The sequence below is a fragment of the Monopterus albus genome, unplaced genomic scaffold (genome assembly GCF_001952655.1).
Source record: "Monopterus albus unplaced genomic scaffold, M_albus_1.0 scaffold186.1, whole genome shotgun sequence".
Classification (NCBI taxonomy): Eukaryota; Metazoa; Chordata; class Actinopteri; order Synbranchiformes; family Synbranchidae; genus Monopterus; species Monopterus albus.
In genome coordinates, this window is record NW_018128066.1 from 2,581,752 (window position 1) to 2,588,378 (window position 6,627).

At 41.4% G+C, this 6,627-nt stretch overlaps 1 pseudogene; it reads right to left on the reverse strand.

Moving 5' to 3' along the window:
• Positions 1 to 5,047, reverse strand: part of LOC109969923 (synaptic vesicle glycoprotein 2B-like) — a 7,082-nt pseudogene extending 2,035 nt beyond the window's left edge.
• Between the last annotated feature and the right edge of the window lie 1,580 nt (positions 5,048 to 6,627).

Here is a 6,627-nt window from a genome sequence, read left to right on the forward strand (position 1 = left end):
AGTGGTTATATTGGTAGAATGATGTTGGAGATTGTCAGGTTTGCCCGGCTGCACCTTCCTTTCTTCTCTTTTCTCGCCCTAGTCAGCTCCCTCACACTGATTATTTGATTAGACACACCTGCCCTGATTTTCTGACACTCATCAGCTGCACCTCTTTTGTCTCACTCCTCATTTATACTCTGCTCACCCATCACTCCCCTGCTAGTTCTTTCTACGTCGTCAGACCTCCCTAGGATTATTGCTCTTTCTTGTTTATTCCGTTACACCCTCAGCTCCACCAGCCACTACCATCACAGGTCGATGCACAGTCTCCAATTTAACTGTATCTCTCCTATTACCTCCTCAGTCAACCGGATCTCCTGCCCGACCAGCCCAGGATTGATTCCGACCCCTGCAGCCCGGTCCATCATCGCTCCACATACCATAACTCCTACTACTGCTGGTCGACACCCGGTTATATTCACCACTTCACTTTGTATATACTGTTGCACTACTTAAACACTGTAAATAAATCTTTGCTTGCACCGAAGCCAGCCGCCTGGGTCTGCTGTTTTCTCCGCTCGTTCACCCTTGTGTTGAGCGTTGCCTTAACATTTTCCTATTTAAAACTAATGTAAATTTGATTAGATTTATTTATTCTTTCAAACATGTAACAACAATCAATATGTAACCACACATAATTCCAGACATATCCACAAATATATTTTAAATATACTTAGAAACTGTGAAAAAACATAAATTCACAGCAGAAAGATCATACAGTATATTTAACATCAACACAATCATTGGCATTTTAGCAGATTTCTCTTCTTTAAATCTTCTTCTATGCAGGTGTGAACTCTGCTGGCTCTTTTGTGATTTGTGAAGCCAGAAAAATGGGCACAGTTGTTCTGCAGGTGTGAGTGTTCATAACTAACAAGGGTCTCATTATGACCATGAATCTGCAACAGTGTTTTCTGGCTTTGCAAACGGCAGGTCTGGGTAAACTCTGGCTGCCATCATTATCAAAAGAAATGTGTCTTTGAAAGTCACAAATATCTGTGCACAGTAAAAGCTTCACCCCAAGGTGCTTGTGACAGCAGAAATTCAGCAATAAGACTTTAATTAAAAACCAGCCAAGAGCTTTGTTCACTTGGTTTAATTAGTGTAATAAAGAACAGCTCAGTTAAAGTAAATAAACTGATTTCTGCTAGTGTACAGTTATTGTGTCTTTCAGCTGGTGGTAACAGTATGTGACTGTGGTGGTGTGTGCCAACATGCTGCACATGACAGCATGTGAAGTAGATGGCAGCTTAAAAACCATCCTTTGCTATATGTAATGATCTTGCTTCTCTCCTGCAGACAATACCAAACTGATGGCTAGAACAAAACTTGTCCACACTTTGTCATGTGGATGAAGCCCATGGAGCAGTATCATTTTGACTGCAAAATAGTAGCAGGAACTGCTGTGAAACTTCCCAGTCAGGTCCACTGAGATACAAACAATGAGCTTGTTTTTTTTTGAATAACACTTAGATTAAACTAACATCTTAAGATATAGTCCACTAAAACAAAGGTGGCTTGTAATGAAGCACTAGGGAACATGACCAGTTAATGTTATACGTAGCTGCAGCCTATAACCCTTAATGTTATATGTGACAGTAAAGAAAAAATAAACTTATCTGACTGGACTAGATGCCAGGGAATAATCACCTCCCTGGGATCAGTCTGACTGCAAATAATTATACCAGCCTTATGCACAAGCTTTATAATCATGCGCTTGTGTGAAAGTGTGAATCTCTTTTTGCCGTGTTCCTAAAGGACCATACCTTGTTTTAATGGAAGTTCTGCCTATTTCTCACATTACTGAAATATCAGGTGTCTTATTTTGGAACAAAAATCAATTACAAATAAGGGGAGGTACTTTTGCCCTCAGTGTATTTCAGATACACCTGTTTCCACTAAAAGAATTATTAATGGTAAGGGTCAGTCATTATAAAAAGCCTCCTGAACTGTACTTTGTTCAAGTGGTGGCTGTACCAGAAAATGTCAGCGTGAATGTAAATGTAAGTGGGTCTCACCCAAAGCCTGAGCAGAACGTGAAGAAGAGGAAGACTCCATATCTCTGAGCGAAGCAGGACAAGAAGGAGAAGATTAAGTCAGGGCATAGATCAATCACTTCTGCCTCCCCATCTTATCACACAGACCCTCCCACACCAAAGCCCCCACCATCATGGCCACATATACCACTAGACCCAACAATGTCCCTTAACGACTGAGTTGATATAGCCCACACACACACACAGAGACCAAACAGTGGCTCGTGTGGAGGTATTTGACCTGGTATATATAGTCCAGTTATACTTGATTTAAATAAAACAAGGCCTCTATTGCCACATATTTGTATACATATGTATACACACAAACATCACTGCAAAAAACAACAATGGCAGATCTTTCATTAAAAAAGAAAAAAACAATGCCAAGGTTTCTGGTCTCCACAAGGGGGCACCCTTTACCCTGTCAAGAACACAGAAACAGATAAATCATTGCAATTTCCACTATAATTCAGTGTGATGCTTCCAGTCAGCACTGTGTGCTCTAATCAACATATTTGAATATTCATAATGACATTCCAAACAAAATACACCTACACTGACCACAGCATTCCCACAAATTTGAATAAAATGTAAAGGTCGGTGATTCTGAAGTATGTACAGTAGGAGTACTTTGACCACAGCATTCCCAGAAATTTGAATAAAATGTAAAGGTTGGTGATTCTGAAGTATGTACAGTAAGAGTGCTGAAAAAAACTTAACTAGAAAAAAATCAACTAGACTAGATTTCTAGGTCGAAGACGTTTCACCTCTCATCCACGAGGCATCATCAGTTCTGAGTGACTGGTGTTGAGCTGGAGATATTTATCCCCCTCGGTGGTGTTTCAGTCCTTTGGTGGCCAATAATGTCCCCCCTAACGACTGAGTCGTTATAGCCCAGTATCGGTAGGAGTCAGAATCAGAATCAGAACGTGTTTTATTGGCCAGGTGTGTTGGACACATCAGGAATTTCACTCTGGTACATTGGCTCTCAATGTGCAAACAGTAAACCAGCATAAGGTTGTGTAATATAACAAAAATAAGCAGTATTTACAAGCAACAGAAAGTGCAAACAATGCAGAATAAGCAGTATAAACAGACAGTAACAATGCAGACAACAGAGGAATTGTCCGGTCCGCTCGACGCGACCTGCCCCTCTTTCTTTTCTCTCTCCTGCTTTTCTCTTTTCTAGTGGGATCCGCACCTTAGTGACTCGTGGGTTGTCACGCACAGCTGAGGCGTGTTAGGTAATCACCCTCCTACCTTATTTATACCTCTGGCGGACGCTCCGCCATAAGCTTGAAAGAATAAATCAAAATCAAAAACTTAACAGCAGAAGGAAAGTGCAGGCAGACGACACTAGCATGGAACCACCTAGAGCAACAGATGATGACATATTGAAACAGTGCTACACAAACTCACTGTACTGATGCTTTTGATGGCGCTCACCTATTATTCTGATCCTCCCTATCTTGTCCATGAACAATGCTGAGATGATGTTGCCAGGCAACACAGCCAAACTACCCAGGAAGCTGACCAGGTAGATGACAATGTCATCTTTTCCTGGAAGTTCAAATGGCAGCCTTTCTTTAAGTGAAGGAAGGTGGTGTTCTCCATTCGAAAGTCTTTGAGCTTCTCCTGCCAGAGGTCTGGAAAGAACAGAGGGCTGTCAAAGGGAAGCCATACTTATAGATTTTAACCTATGCTTCACTGTAGACTGTAAACAGATGTTTTATCCTCTCCATGCTGGAAGAAACTAATGCAAAGTGTTAGTGCTCTGACTACAGTGACTGTGTTAGGGCAGTGTTAATGTTTCAGAATAGATTTTATGCTACTAATGTTCTGAGTTTGTACCTCTGGGCCTTAATGTGCCAACAGTGTAAAACTATTATAAGTATATTACAACCAGGTACTGTACCTGTGTTATAGAAGACAGTTTTTGATGGTGCAGTTCTCAAAGAAGATGTTGGTTGACCTGACATCCTCAAAGTAGCAGTTCTCAAACAAAGAATCCTCAAACCTCACAGACTTAATCTCAATGTTTGCAAACCTTAATGGACAGAAGGAGCTGACATTAAGCAGTAGCAAGAGGAAATTGTGAACTTCAGTATTAAAGAGTATCAGCCAAAGAGAATGAACATAATAGTGGGGTGGTGCTGAGGAGACCTACTTGTCACGGATGGATGTCACAGTGGATCTGGTTGATCAGCGAGATGTTGAAGTGGAAATGTTAAACACGTTCTTGGTGGAACACTCGGACCTTTGAATTACATTCCTCATACTGTATGTACTTGATTATGTCAACCAGCCACACTCCCAGACCATGGTAGCTGATACACATAGAAACATGCAATATCTGCGCACACAAAAACAAATACAACTTGCATATGGCAACATAATACTACTGAAGGATGTGAGAAAATACGTTTTAATTTGATTTGTCTGTTAGTGGAGGCTGGATTATCTCCATATTATTTTTGCTTGTACAATTTCATTTATTGCAAAATTGGAATATGAACTGTGGCATCTTGTAGAGGGTCTCTGTGTCATAGTCTAGCTTGAAGACCTGCATTGTGTCAGCTTATACTGAGCTCACTGTTATAAAGTTACCAAACTTTCCTAACTCGCATACCCCGTAAGTTATATATTTCGTGGGATGTATTGTACATCATTTTGTTTTTCCACGCTGACAGTTCCTGTGCTATGGATCGCATTATGTACGTTGAGTATATGTTTAGTGTTGCATGTCCACGCTGACAATTCCTGTGCTGTGGATCGCATTATGTACATTGATTTTATGTTTAGTGTTGCACGTCCACGCTGACAGTTCCTGTGCTGTGGATGTCTTGTTTTTTCGTTCGCCAATCCTCCTCCTTAGTCGTCTTTACACCTGTCTGTTCTGATCCTCCTCCTCTCCTGGTTCCTGCCGTTAGTGTGTCTACTCCCCTGTTCGTCTTGGTCTCCTCAGCCATCGGTGCTCAGCCCTGAATTGTATGTTTACATTGTCTCGGTTCCCTTTTACAAGCCCTACCAGCCCTACCATTAAAACCTTCTGGTTTTTTTACTAGCACCTGGGTCTGCAAATTGAGTCCTACCTTTGTTCTCCCTCATCCTCTAAGTGAGGGGGACTCAACCTTAACAGGAATGTTCATTGAAATGAGATAAATAGGGATAATACAGAGTACTTAAGAACTGGAGACCTGTACAAGTTTGTATAATCTGTACAATGTATATACTGTACACAGGTATTGCACTGAGGTTTATTGTCCTATGTTAATTGGTTAAATGTTCATCAGAGTGACAGCCAGGGGGAAGAAACCGTCCCTGTGCCTGGTTGTCTTGGTACACAGTGACCTGTAACACCGTCCAGAGGTTCGTCCTGAAGTCCACTGTCATCTCCACTGTTTTGAGCGTGTTCAGCTCCAGGTTGTTGCGGCTACACCACAGAACCAGCTGTTCAACCTCCTGTCTGTAGGCTGCTTTATGTCAACCAGCCACACTCCCAGACCATGGTAGCTGATACACATAGAAACATGCAATATCTGCGCACACAAAAACAAATACAACTTGCATATGGCAACATAATACTACTGAAGGATGTGAGAAAATACGTTTTAATTTGATTTGTCTGTTAGTGGAGGCTGGATTATCTCCATATTATTTTTGCTTGTACAATTTCATTTAATGCAAAATTGGAATATGAACTGTGGCATCTTGTAGAGGGTCTCTGTGTCATAGTCTAGCTTGAAGACCTGCATTGTGTCAGCTTATACTGAGCTCACTGTTATAAAGTGTTTTATCAAAATGCCTCAATTTTTTTCTGTGTGAAAACCCTGGGCAAGGTTTTTTCATGACAGACATGCTATACAGCTGCAACCAACAATTATTTTCATTATTAATACATTTGATAATATTCTTATTAGAAAACAGTGACACATATTAAGATAGTCAAATGTTTTTTTTCTCCCTGACCAACAGTCAAAAACCTAAAGATGCTCAGTTTACTATCACATACAATGGAGGAACTAGCAAATGTTGACATTTAGGAAGCTGAAGAAAGTTCATTTTTTTGGCATTTTTGCTTAAAAACATTCAAATGATTGATCAATTATAAAAATCAATAATTTCAGCCCTAGATTGCTGGTTGATTTCTGGTTGCTTGAAAAAAAATATTAAAACTGCCATGTACAGTGGGGGTCAAAAGGGGCCCAACGATAAGTCGTTGCCCCAGGGCCCTCTTGAAAGTTTATCCAGCCATGTCTCTACCCATCCATCCATTTTCTAAACCGCTTAGTTCCAAACGGGGTCACGGGGGGCTGGAGCCAATCCCAGCCAGCTGCGGGCGGAGGCGGGGTACACCCTGGACAGGTCGCCAGTCCATTGCAGGGCTAACACACAGACGAACAACCACTCACATGCACAATCTCTCCTATGGGCAATTTTTAGAGACACCACTCAACCTATGCTGCATGTCTTTGGACTGTGGGAGGAAGCTGGAGCACCTGGAGAGAATCCACGCAAGCACAGGGAGAACATGCAAACTCCGCACAGA